The 14514-nt window shown below is 40.8% G+C and overlaps 1 pseudogene; it reads right to left on the reverse strand.

Moving 5' to 3' along the window:
* Positions 1 to 14514, reverse strand: part of LOC108541947 (cubilin-like) — a 37404-nt pseudogene that overhangs the window by 16644 nt on the left and 6246 nt on the right.

Here is a 14514-nt window from a genome sequence, read left to right on the forward strand (position 1 = left end):
TCCTTCCTTCCTTCCTTCCTTCCTTCCTTCCTTCCTTCTTTCCTTCCTTCCTTCCTTCCTTTCGTTCATTCTTCTTTTCTTTCTTGTTGCTGTCATTGTTGAGACAAAGTCTTGGTCTGTCGCCCAGGCTGGAGTGCAGTGGCACAATCTCGGCTCACTGCAACCTCTGCATCCCGGGTTCAAGCGATTCTCCTGCCTCAGCCTCCCGAGGAGCGGGGCTTATAGGCACACACCACTGAACCCGGCTAATTTTTTGTATTTTTAGTAGAGACAGGATTTCATCACATTGGCCAGGCTGGTCTTGAACTCCTGACCTCAGGTAATCCACCCGCCTCGGCCTCCCAAAGTGCTAGGATTACAGGCATGAGCCATCGTGCCCGGCCCTTTTCTTTTTATCTCTCTTATATTACCATGAATATAGACCTCTGAAACTGGTGCCAAATGGCCTCTTCACTGATTCTCTTGTGTTCTGTATTGACGCTTTCAACTCAGCCTATAAATAAATCCTACTAACTATATGTATTTCTGCAAGCATGGTCCATGGAGCTCTGGTATTGGCACCAAAACACCAGAGATGTTTGTCAAAAATTCAGATAAATGGGTGTTATAACTCAGTCTCTGAAGGTGGGCCAGGGAGGACGCACTTTTAAGATGCATCTTAATGCATTCTTAGGCACATGAAGCTTCGAGAGCTCTGGACCTACAGGACCAAGTTCAAGTTTCTTGACACACCTGATTGGAGGGCTTTGTGTACAGATGAAAAGCACATTAAGCTGGAAGTAACTAAGAAAATTATTTAATCATGGCCTCATTATTTCAAGTGTTTTGCAAATGCTGGTGAAAAGGTCACTAGATGCAACTGTCATTCATCCTATAATTGTTACCTGTGGCGAGTCCTGAAGCTCTAAGTAATTCTGCATGAAGTGTTACAAGCTCAGCTGTAACACCCACACAGTTAGCTTGACCTGCTGATGTGGAGGAGTGTGAAAGACCCAAGTACAGATGGAAAATGGGACCTCTGGGTCTGATGAATTGAGTGATGAAATATTTTATGGGGTCCAAGTTGCACTGTTCCACCACAAGACACTGGGAAGAAAAAGCAACACAGGAGACATTTTATTCATGTCTCATCTCAGGCAATCTTTAAAATTCTGTCTTCTCTGTCTCCCACCCCAGGGGAGCTATATTTTCATCATTCCATTAAGAATTGGGGGTTTATATCGTTGACTAAAAATTGTATCAGATTTGTACTACAGATTAAACATAGAGTAATTAATATGGTGTTTAGTAATTAACATTGAGTTTAGATAGTAATTGACATTGAGTTTAGTAATTAACATTGAAATTTCAATATAATAAGCAGGGCATTCTTTTCAGTGCATAAATACATGTGTTATTTCATAACATATAAAAATGCTTCTATTTACTCACTGTCCATGATGGTGTATGTAGCATTAAATCCTTCCCTTTCTAATGTTAAGTCACTGACAAATTGAACCATAAGGAAGTTACCAGAAGAGATAAAAAGAGCAGGTACGGTGGAACCACAAAACGTTCCAGCCAAGTTGGCATTTTCATTAACCCCATAATATAACTGAAAAGAAAAACAATTCATTACTTCTCCATTATTTACAAAAAAGTTGCCTCTTTCACACTAAATTGGATGCGAAGTTGCAATAGGTCACGATTAAACATTTTTACATTGATGTTCTTCGAGGTGGTCTTAGTTTAGGAAGATAATTATAATTGGATTGATTATATTAAGACTTTCAGTGAAGATCTGGTATGATGCCTAACATTTTTTTTCCTGTTTGGGAAAGTAATCTATGGTTTTAAAAAGAATGTGTCATGAGAGTCCGTTCACCCACTGCTACCTTAACCACTGTACCTACTAACACTCTGGCCCCAGCTGCTCTGATCTCTTGCCTAGACGATCCCTGAGCCTCCCACGAAGTCCCTGATTCTGCTCTTGTTCCTCTTTAGTCTATTCTCAAAATGTCTTTAAGAGGATACTATTAAAATATAAGTCAGACCAGGTCCACTGCTCTACTGAAACCCTCCTAACTGCCTCCCATCCACTCAATAGAACAGCCAAAGCCATCACAATGGCCGTCTCTCCTCCTCTGCCACCCCTGTCCTTTCTGATCTAATTTCTTATTGTCTCCCTTTGTTCATTTTGCTTCTTGAGTCAAACCAGGCATGCTTCTGCTTCTTGGGTATGGCATTTGCTGTTCCCTTTGCCTGGAATGCTCTTCCCTGTATATCCACATCTTTTGTCTTCCTACATTCCTTCAGGTCTCAGATATCCCCAACTTGGCCAGCGTGGTGGTACACACCTGTAATCCCAGCTACTCAGGAGACTGAGGCAGGATAATCGCTTAAATCTAGGAGGTAGAGGTTACAGTGAGCTGAGTCTGTGCCACTGCACTCCAGCCTGAGTGACGAAGCAAGACTCTCTCCAAAAAAAAAAAAAAAAAAAAAAGATAGCCCCAACTCAATAAGGCCTTCCTTGTGTAAACTCTCCCAACATTCCCATTCCCATCTCCTTTCCTGCTTGACTTTTCTCCACAGCAAGTATTACCTTCTACTATATACTACATATTTAACTTTTTTTTTTTTTTTGAGACAAGGTCTCACTCTGTTGTCCAGGCTGGAGTGCAGTGCTGCACTCATAGCTCACTGCAGCCTTGAACTTCTGGGCTCAAGTGATCCTCCCACCTCAGCCTCCTAAGTACCTGGGACTACAGGTGCATGCCACTATGCATAGCTAATAAAAGAAAAATTTTAGAGATGTGGTCTTGTCATGTTGCCCAGGCTAACTTGTTTATTTCATTATCTTTCCTGCTGAAGAGAATACAAGTTCCATGAATGCACAGATTTCTGTTCTGCTCACTGCCATGTTCCCAGTTTTTAGGTGTCTGCACATGAGAAGCACTCAATCAATATCTAATAAATAAATAAACAAGTGCTTTGATTCCTCTCTTCCACAAGCCCTCCCAAAACTGTTCTCCCTGAGGCTTCTTTAGCTCAATGTTTCAAGCCTACAACTTCAGTCATCTCTGATTCGTCTCTCTCTCTTCACTCCACATCTACTCCATTCTACCTTCAAAATATATCTCAGAGGGCTCCATCTCCAGGTGACCACCATTGTCCTTCACCTGTTCCCACTGAAACATCTTCTTAATAGACCTAATTCCGGAGCAGCCATAGTGTTCTCCACTGAACTGCCTGCCTGTCTGCAAATTCCAATGAGATGATGCTCCTGCTCTGACTAAAATGCTCCAGCAGGTCCCCGTTGCACCTAAAGTAAAATTCCAGCTCCTTCCCACAGTCTCCAAGCCCCAGCTGCTCTGACCTGTGCCTCCTTCCCAGGTCGCCCGCACCTCACTGCTGGTTACACTTCCTTCATCCCAGGAGGACTCCTGCCGACGGCCCTGCTCTTGCAGCTCTTCCTGCCGGGAGACGTCTTTCCTCAGCTGAAGCTGAACCCGCACAGCTAAGGACTCCCTGTCATGGGCCCTCACCTCACATGTCACCTCCTCAGAGAAGCCCGTGCTAGCGAATGTTGCCCTCTCCCAACATCATCCTGTTTTATTTTCCTATTATAATCAAAACTGATCTTATTTATTGTTTATTTGCTTTGTCCGGTCTCTTTCACAACAAGCATGTAAGTCCCACGGGTGGGGAGAGGGAGACTCTGTCTAACTTCTTCACTGTGGTGTCGCCAGCACCCAGAACAATTCCCAGCCATGGCAGCCTTCTAGAAACATCCTTTGAAATAGTGGGTGCTTGGATTTCTCTCAAACACATAACTAGAAAACATTTGTCTTCTTCTGAGTAATCTTCATTGTATTTCTAAATGAGTATCTGTGTGTATCTAACTCCAAATATTAAATTCATAACAGAACTATGATGTGCTCAAGGCTGCAGAACAGCCATGACCATGACCACTGACATTATTCTAAAGTGCGAGGATTATGTAAGACAGGAATGGCTAAAACCAGTCATTTTGAAAGAAAAAGAAATGCACCACTAGATGGCACTGTCTTTCCAACTTAAACATGATTTTAGTTAATTCAGAATCCGAAGAAACTCGAGTTTTCTAATCTTCACCCCCTTGTTTCACGGAAGAGCACATTTGCCAAGTTTTAGATCATGCACTTTTTCTGGTAAGCAAGTTAAAATTTCATGATAATCATTGCTGTCTTTATGATCACGTTTATATTAGCAAGCTTTTTTTTTTTTTTTTTTTTTTTGACACAGAGTCTTGCCCTGTTGCCCAGGCTGGAGTACAATGGTGTGATCTTGGCTCACTGCAACCTCCGCCTCCTGGGTTCAAATGATTCTCCAGCCCCAGCCTCCCAAGTAGCTGGGATTACAGGCGCCCACCACCACACCCAGGTAAGTTTTGTATTTTTAGTAGAGATGGGGTTTCACCATGTTGGCCAGGCTGGTCTCCAACTCCTCACCTCGTGATCCACTCACCTCGGCCTCCCAAAGTGCTGGGATTACAGGCATGAGCCACCGCTCCCGGCCACAAGCATTTTTATTCTGGGACCTGTGTGCCAGGCCTCCGTGCTGGGTCCTGTGCATACAAGGATGTATAAAGCCCTATCTAGACCTTCAAGACATAGACCTCCTCATGAACAAAAGGGAGTAAAGGTCTATAAATTAAATATACATACACTTGTGTGTATATGCACATACACTGTATATGTATACATATAAATATATGTGTGTATATAAATTATATACAAAATAGAGAAAAATAAGTGCTACAATAAAAAGAATGGAAGTGTATCATGAGAACCCACATGATGGAGACAGACATTTGGATTGGCCCTTAAATGTAAGTAGAGACCTTCCAGACCTACAAAAGAGGAAGGGTATCCCAGCCAGCCAGACATGAGTGCCAGGCCATGGAAGTGTAAAACACATGGCATGTGTCAACAACTTCTGACCCCCTTCATTGGGCCTGGAGGCTAGGGTGAGAGAACACGAGAAATGACAAAGTCCAACAAACAAAGCTGTGAAGTTCCATACATTTCACGCTAAGGAGTTTGGATCTGATCCTACATGAGGTAAGCTCGGATTTGGGCTTTAAATGGATAACTGGTAAATGTGAAAGAAGGTATGAGGAAGAAGCCAGGGCTAGATGGAAAGAAATGACATATGTGCCTGGCCCCAAGCTGGTGTTGGATTAGTTCATTCACTACCACAGTAAGATTTCTCCTAAGTGAGCTGAAATAGCTTGTAGCCTCGGGAGGCATGACATAGGAGGCTCTAGACTCCTGTGCGTCAAACCCAAGATCTCTATCTGCTCTCTTGTTCTCTGATAACACTAAGTCTCCACCACAGACTTTTGCCAGGTTGCCCTACAATGCATTGCAGGGGGTGCCCTATACAATGATGAGGAGAGGGAATCATACATAAACCGGGATATAAATGGTGTCTTTAGATCTACACCATCATACGCAGCTACGGGCTGCATTCTGGGAGCATACATATCCTAGCACAACCGCATTGGACCTGGAGCTTGAATTATGTTCCAAGTCTTGTGGATGTGGGTAAGTGCTGAGAAGAATGTTATATTTTCTCAACTTTTAGAACTCTGATAGTTTTAGAATCTGCTAAAGGTCCTGAAGGCATTGTACAAATAATTTAGTGGCAGGCAGGTGCTGCCACAACCATGGCAAGATCCCATACTTCACCCAGCTATTGACTTGAGCAGTCAGAGAAACTGGGAAAGAAAAGTTTTGGATTTTAATTCCTATGAACTTTTAATGCACAAGGGCAATAGGCTTTGATATTGGACTGTAATTCTTTTCAAATTTAATAATTTTATACATTAATATCCTTAGGACTTTATCTTTTAATATTTCCCTGGGAATCTGGTCACAGGAGGATTTTGATATTCTTACTTGGAGCATCTTAGAGTATCTTCATGAATTCTTTGATCTTACTGCAGAACGTCTGATGGGGTCTGCCGGGCAACATGCCAGGGCATAATTTAGTATGGGAAGAAGAATAGAGAGTGACTTTTCAGGTTTGGGGCTAAACTCTGACTCATTTCAGAATCTTCTGGGGAAAAAAAGTTATATTAGTCCCAATTGCCTCAGAAAAAAACCACAAAGAAGCAATGATTAGAATCAGCTCTACAAGTGCAGAAGTTTTCTTAGTATTGTTTTCTAAAATCTCAATGTTCTTTTCTAGTTGTTGGAGCAATGTCTAGAATATAGTAGGTATGCTAATTAACATTGATTGAATTGTTATGCCCAGACCCTTTATTCCCCGAAGAAGTCCACCAGAATCCGGAGTCAAAGCCAAGCGGCAAGGATCTTTAATGCAAGTTCGAACTTGGTCCCTCTGTTTTACAACATACAAGAGGGCCCTGAATGATGCATGTGGCCGCTTTTTATAGCCCGATGCATACAGGATATGTAAGGCTACAGAGGTACAAAGGAATTCTTTTGATTGCAGCATTACAACTGGTAATTGGTTAATACAATTAACAGTTTTCCATTTGTTCCCGCGCTTTTAGTAAAACTACAAACGGTTGTGATCTTATCAGGGGCTCTCTAGGTGGTGTTTCTGAGATGTGTGAGGGGGGGGATGTGTTTGTGTTGGGCTCAGGAAGTTGGGACAAAATAGAGGATTGTGTTTGTACTGGGCCCAGGACTAAGATATGTGGCAGATACCAGTAATTAGAGCAGGACAGAGACTTTCACAACGTTTGTCCTTACAATGTCCGTAGTCTATAGATAACCTAATTAACCTAATCGGTTGGGTCCGGGGTCGATCTTTAACTAGGCTGAGGGCGCCGCCCAGGCTGTCAGGGCGCCGCCCGGGCTGCTTGCCTGTGGACTTCATTTCTGCCTTTTAGTTTTTTTTCATTTGATCTCTTTCAGAATGAAAGAATAAATGAATAGTAGGTGCGACCTCATATGGATAGGAACATGATGACTTCCATAGACTGCTGATCTCTCCCCAGAGATGGACAGCCCCTCCTCAGCTCCAGTGTCTGACACAGACTGAATGGCTAAGCCCGGTGCGTTAAGTCAGACCTTCTCAATGAGGTCAATACCACCCCGTAGGGAGTGTTTTGCACAAGTGTGGTGGTTTTTGGGTCATCACTATAATTTGGGGCTATAACTGGCATTTAGTAATTCACAATACAGTTTTGCAAAGTGAAAACTTATGTCCCACATAACTTTTGGATGTCCTGTCTGACATTTGTGTAAAGAAACCTTTTTGTAATTATTTGATCCCAGAACCTAAATCCATTTTATATATAAACACAAAAATATTTTTGCACAGTTTCATTTTGCACCAAATTTCCAGAAATGTAATTATTGTGTAAGCTGAGGGAAGATTGCACTTTTTTGGTTTAGAAATGTTTGTTTTGAGTCTTTCCACCAGTTTGGAAATTCATGCTGCAGATGGCGATGCTGCTACTGGCATTTGGGTTGCAAAAGCAACCCACTCATATTTGTTTAAATTTATACTTGTTATTCAGCACCATTCCACATATAAAAAGTATCTATTTTATTACATGACTTTGTGTAGCAGTGTTACAGTATTTACATATGCGAACATACACTATTTTATGTACTTTCCTTTTCCTTTTCATTGCCTTCAGGATATCATAGTGATTTTTTGAAATCACATTATGGGTATGTTATAGCATAGATGATGTTCACTTCAGGTGGGAAAGGACGCATTACAAAATATTGGCTATGAAAAGGGGCACAGACATCTGTAATCCTCTTACTTTGGGAGTCTGAGGTAGGTGGATCAGGAGTTTGAGACCAGGAGGTCAGGAGTTTGAGACCAGCCTGGCAAACATGGTGAAACCCCATCTCTACTAAAAATACAAAAATTACACTTTATTGACAGCTCCTCAAGAAGCTAGAACTCCTCAAGATATGTCTTTAGCTCTCTACACCTCCAGTGATGCGGGTACAGGGCCTGGCACATACCCTTGCCAACTAACTCCTTTTGTAATGGATGTGACGTGGATTTCAATAGAGACCACTCAGTGAAATGCACAATTCACTAGGTGATTCAGTTACTGTAATTACTCTCCAAGTCAACCCTTTCACAATCATGAATTAGTATGATTTTACTTGTGTATGATTTTACTTGTGTATCTACCACAGCACAGAGTTCAGTTAAATTAGCTTTTCTAAAAGTGATTTATAATCTCTAAAAGAATCTAAAAGGAATCAAACGTCCCATTTATCACAGAAAAATCTCTTTAACAAAGAAACTTCCAAGTTCCACATTCCAAGGGCTGTTCTTTGATCTGCCAGTTTACTGGTAGTTGGAAACGTTGCCAATAGAAGGAAATTGCTTTTCCAAGGGGGAAAACAAGAATAGTTCTGAACAGAATTTATTTGAAAAAAAAGGTATTTATTTTGAAGCAAGAAAATAACTCCTTGTTTTTGATATTGCAGTTTCTGGCCTGAACGAATTGCAAAATTCAGACAATGACAAGCTGTTTTAATGACATTATCAAATCACACTCCATAAAATGGATCTTGAGAGTAAATCCAATCAACTCTCCTAGCAAAGCCATCCTCAAAACATTCTTGAAATTGTAATTTTATATGTAAATCCATTGTTTTTAATTTTTAAGGAAAAGGAATTCTGTAGTGCCCATGCCTATTTGGAATTACTCCAAGGGGGGAAGAAAAAGGGAGGTAAATTTGTTTACAATTTATGTTAGGCACAGTGCTAAACACTCTAGTACACATAATTTTAATCCTCAAAGCTGCCTTTCATGGGAGGTACTATTATGTGATTTAAAGAAAAATAGATGAAGTGATGAGGAATTGGGGAGATCAGGAAACTAGTCTGACAGCAAAATTGGGTTTGAGTCCCCATACTGTCTGTATCTAAACCTCATTACCTTTCTGTTAGACCAGGGGAGCTCTTGAACAGCTCTGAATTCAGCTTTAGGCCTGCTCTAGTCATTTCAGTCTCTCCCCACCATTTATTTTTTTTTAAAAGTGTCTCACTCTGTTGCCCAGGCTGGAGTGTAATGGCACAATTACAGCTCACTGCAGCCTCTACCTCCTGGGTTCAGGGGATCCTCCCACCTCAGTCTCTTGAGAAACTGGGACCATAGGTGCTAACCACCACACCCAGATACTTTTTTTGTATTTTTCACAGAGACGGAGTCTCACTATGTTGCCAGGGCTGGTCTCAAACTTCTGAGCTCAAGCAATCTGCCTACCTCTGCCTCCCAAAGTGCTGGGATTACAGGTGGTAGTCACAGCACCCAGCAGGCCAGATCTCATTTTAAGAAAGGAGAATTTAGCCTGAATTGATATTCCTTGTTATCTTTAGTGGTTCATGAACTCCTCTGATCCAGCTTCTGTGCCAATACTTTCTTAAAATGGTTGTCATCCAAAGGAATGAGGCTGTTCTTCATCTTTACCTTTCTTGGCCTCTACTTTACAATTTAATAGCATTGACCACCCTTGCTTTGTAAAAGAATCCCCCTGCCTCTTGACTTCAGGGATACTACGCTATTCCTGGTCTTCACATTTGTTTTTTCATGATGCATCTGTTTCTTTTTCTGCCCCTTTTGCCCTCTCCAACTGCCTCCCTGGGTACCTTTCCTGGAGCTGAGAGCCTGACTCTCCGGAATCCATGCTGACTTCCTCTAAGAAAGCATCCTTTCTCCTGCTGGAAGGAAGGCTCTTTACTGCGTCCTCTCTATTCATGGAGCTGTCTTCCCACTGGAGCTCCATTCTGTTCTCTGCCCACTGCAGTCTCATTTGTCTGTCTTGCTCTCACCAAAACCACACTGCTATTTTTCTGGTCTCCCAGCCTTAGCCCTTTTCATAGTAAAAGCATAAGCATATCATTAAGTACTCAAATGGGTATTCCCTCCACAAATTTTCCTTCCTTTTCTTTTAAAACAAGTTTCTCTAAAGTTTATGACAGTCCTAGAACTTAAGTTTCTCTTGCACCTCTCTTGCCATCTCCACCATGGCTGCACCCCTGATTGGGGTCTAAGAGTGGCCTCCTCACCTAGGAGTGACCTCTCCCTGGAGCCCTCCCAGCCTCCTCTCCTTCTAGTTCCCACACTGCTGATTTCAGATTAGTCTTCCCTAGCTACTGCTCTCATCACATCACTCATTGGAAAACCTTCAACCACTCCTTATTTTCAGCCGCACAGAGTCTACAGTCGTTAGTTTGACTTTTAGGATCCTTTGTAATCTCAGTATTTCTCTACTTATGCCACCTTATTTCTTGCTACTCTTTAGCACTATTCTGCTTCAATTCAGCCAGCCTCTTTACTCTTTCGAGAACATGCACATATCAAGTTCAGTGCCTTTTTGAAAATGTTCACCTTGTCTGAATTCTCTCCTGATTTGAGTAAGCTTTCCCTCACTCTATCATGTCTTTCTTGATCATGCCAGAGTTTCATGAACTTTCTTTCCTTTTAAGCTTGCACATTGCTTCAAGCCTACATCAAATGCATTCCTTAGCGATTAAGCGCTTACTATCCTGAACTGCACATTCTTAATTTGCATGTGTCATCCCATAATTTTCCAGTCAGACTTAAGCTCCTATAAATGGAAATCTTGTCAGACTTTTTCCCCTGAGAGTGCAGTAGTAAATGTTGATTGATGCTACTTAACTTATAATCTGAACCCATATAACCTGAAGGTATAATAATTTAATATTAAAGAGTCTTAACAATTGAACAGAAGTTTCTTGATTTACTTTTTTAATTTTATTTTTATTTTTTGAGACAGAGTCTTGCTCTGTCACCCAGGCTGGAGTGCAGTGGCGAGCTATCAGCTCACTGCAACCTCTGCCTCCTGAGCTCAAGGGATTCTCCTGGCTTAGCCTCCCTAGTAGCTAGGATTACAGGCGCCCACCACCAGGCCCAGCTAATTTTTTTGTATTTTTAGTAGAGACGGGGTTTCACCATATTGGCCAGGCTGGTCTTGAACTCCTGGCCTCAAGTGACTCGCCCACCTCAGCCTCCCAAAATGTGGGGATTACAGGCACGAGCCATCGTGCCCAGTCTTAATTTACTTTTAATGTGATTTCAGAACCATTTTACTATCTAAACATAATATGATAAGCAAATCTATAAGCCTAAGAAATAGACAAATTAAGAGGTGATTATTTGTGTCACTGACATTGTTTATTTTAGGATTTGCCAAAGCTCCTTTGAGTATCTCTCTCCAGAAAATCGACCTTCCCATAGATCGTCTCTTGCAAGACATTGATGAATAGGAGATTTCAATGCTAATGTTAGAAACCAGTCGCACAAAATATTTGAGTCACCCATATTAAAGATTAATTTGATATGAAGGTAGAGCATCTATAATATTAAATGTTGCATCATTGAAGAATAGGTCATTTAAAAAAGCGGTAGTACCTGTACTCACAATTTTCAGAACTTCCTGTAATGATATAAACTGGAATACACTGTATTAGAGTCTTGGATGAGTAGACTCTGTTAAAAAATAAAACAGCCTTACCTTTACATGATCATAAAGGCATCTTTGCCGAGTACTTGCTGCCTCCAGAGCAAACGTATTGAAGGTGAGGTGAATTAGTTTGTTTACAGGTGAAATTATGATCCATACACAGTTTAAATTCTTGTCATATATTCCATTCGAATCAGAGTCAGGAAAGGCAAAGATATTATTCAAACCTGTCAGATAACCACCACATCCTTGCTGAGGCCCTGAGTTAAAACAAAGACACGTCACTATACAGACCAAACAGAACAGACCTTACATTGTACATGGAGGGTTTTTAAAAGAACATAGTTTCCATTTTCTGTCACACTCTGAGAACATGATCAGATCATTCTCTCCTGGGCTGCCTCCTTTCCTCCCTCTCTCTCTCCCTTCTTTTTGTCCTTCCTTCCCCCAACCCCACCATCCGTCCCTCCCTCCCTCTATCCCTCCCTCCCTCGATCTTTGCTTTAATAGCAGAGTCTTCAGTTCTCCTTCTTACTCATAGAGTTGCTGAGTGAGAAAACACACGGGGTTCTATATATGTTTTTGGAACTGCTGATGTGATTTATTGAAGATTTTCCTAGCCTTGAAAAATCCAATTTTATACAAAATCAAGTATTTTGCATAATAAAACTGGTGGAAAATGTTCATATGTTTTACTTTTATATTCCGCTTTTATGAACACTGTCAGGCTGAAAACTGAATTTATGAAGAATTTACCCAACACACCAAGAAAATTGCTGCCAACAAATCTTTTATTTACATAGTGTGATTGAAAGAGGCTGAGTGGCATTTAACACTGCAGTCCTATTTATATTCAGTTGCATTCTACATTTAACTTTTTCTTTTCCAAAACATGAGAAGTTAAAAAATAAAATCTTTATGGAAGAAAAGGCCTTCTTTGAGATCAAAATTTTATAATTCAGGATAAAAATACAAAGGAGAGATAAATAATTATCTCAAGATAATTAAATGGTCTACCATAAAAACATACAAAAAACAATTCTCAGAATATAGGATTTAGTTTTGTCTACTCCATGACCTAAGCAGATAGCTCAGAAATGATTTGAGAAGAGCTTAAAGGGATGAACAATTTATTGACAATTTTATAAGAAATGGTGAGGATAAAATAATCTCAAAATAGCCCTAGTAGGAATAAGAACTAAATAGATACTGAAAGTAATGTCTGTAAAGCTTGCATTCTACACAAATACAGGTCATTGCTAGTTCCAAAGTTAAACTTCACTGGGATTGGCCTTCAGTCTATTTTCTTGTTCCAGTTTTGCTCACAGTGAAAGGACTGCTTTCAACATCAGGGAGTACTAAGGTTTTGTACCTGGACCTTGGCAGGAAACATAAACAATGGTGGCTCTCCCCAACTCTGACTGTAAATCCAATGGATAGCAAATGGCCAGGGTGATTGTTGTTACAGGTACATTACTTAGTAGGTCAGGCTTGCCCTGTCCATAGCTTCTAAGTCAGGCGAAACCGTAGAGTATTTGCACAGTCAGACATTTCCCAAAGTTGAAATGCTTCCAAAGGCCCAGTCCGTGATAGATTTATTCACAGATGGCATCTAGGACAAAATTATTCTGAAATGTAAGCAATACACAGTGATGAACCATATGTTGCTAATGATTCTGCTCATCTGAAATAGGCCTGCAAACTAAAGAGAGAGTTGGAGTTTGTGAAGTTTGAATAGCTTTGATTTCAGTGTGTACTGATTGTTACTTAAGGAAACCACTTAAACTTATTGGCATTCATAGTACAGAAGAACAATGACTGAGGGTATGAATGGATTGGTAAATTTATTTATTACATATTGTTTTAATATTCAAGGAAGTATATTTAGTATTTAAGTAGAAAAAGATCAATGATAGTCCATCAGTAGTGATAAGGCATAGATAAACAATGATGACACAATTTAGAAAATGATAGGTTCAGGAAAAGAGGCAGAAAAGTCTTACAGCTTTAGAAAAAGATGAAGATTACTTTGGGCTACGAGGATCTCGACTGTTCCAAGGAGGAGGTGACTTGGATCTGGGTCTTGAAGCATAAATAGAATAAAAGCATGTAAAAATGGAACCGGTATTGGCAATTCCAGCCTGAAGGAATCTCATGATCCAAGTTTAAATGGGCAAGAATTTACATTGTATGCATGGGCAAGCGTAACTCTGAAAAACAATAGGGCACATGAAGGAGGATAATGAGAACTAAGTTTGGGAAAACAGGATGAGGTCTTCTATAGAGGGCCTCAAATGCCAGATTATATCGAGTTTGGCTGTTAGACTATATTGTGTGGCTAATGGGATCCATTTGAAAGATTTTTAATCAGAGAAGTGGTAGAATCAGGATGTACTTGCTAATCAAGTCTGATCTAAAAATTTATCCAAAACCGGCATTTTACATGTAAGGGAATGGGACTGAAGGAGATGAGACCAGGTAAAAGGACATTGCTGTGGTGAGGGCTGCAAGTAGGAGCACTGAAGAGTTGGAGGTAGGTAGACAGGAAAATGGTGTTACTGCGCATTATTCTAATAATACATCAGCTTCAAAAACTAAATGTTATTTTATCACTACTGAAAGAGATCAAATGAAAAAAACTAAAAGGCAGAAATGAAGTCCACAGGCAAGCAGCCCGGGCGGCGCCCTGACAGCCCGGGCGGCACCCTGAGCCTAGTTAAAGATCGACCCCGGACCCAACCGATTAGGTTAATTAGGTTATCTATATACTCCGGACATTGTAAGGACAAACATTGTGAAAGTCTCTGTCCTGCTCTAATTACTGGTATCTGCCACATATCTTAGTCCTGGGCCCAGTACAAACACAATCCTCTATTTTGTCCCAACTTCCTGAGCCCAACACAAACACATCTCCCCCCTCACACATCTCAGAAACACCACCTAGAGAGCCCCTGATAAGATCACAACCGTTTGTAGTTTTACTAAAAGCGCGGGAACAAATGGAAAACTGTTAATTGTATTAACCAATTACCAGTTGTAATGCTGCAACCAAAAG

Source organism: Rhinopithecus bieti, unplaced genomic scaffold (assembly GCF_001698545.2).
Source record: "Rhinopithecus bieti isolate Rb0 unplaced genomic scaffold, ASM169854v2 scaffold_20310, whole genome shotgun sequence".
Taxonomy (NCBI): Eukaryota; Metazoa; Chordata; class Mammalia; order Primates; family Cercopithecidae; genus Rhinopithecus; species Rhinopithecus bieti.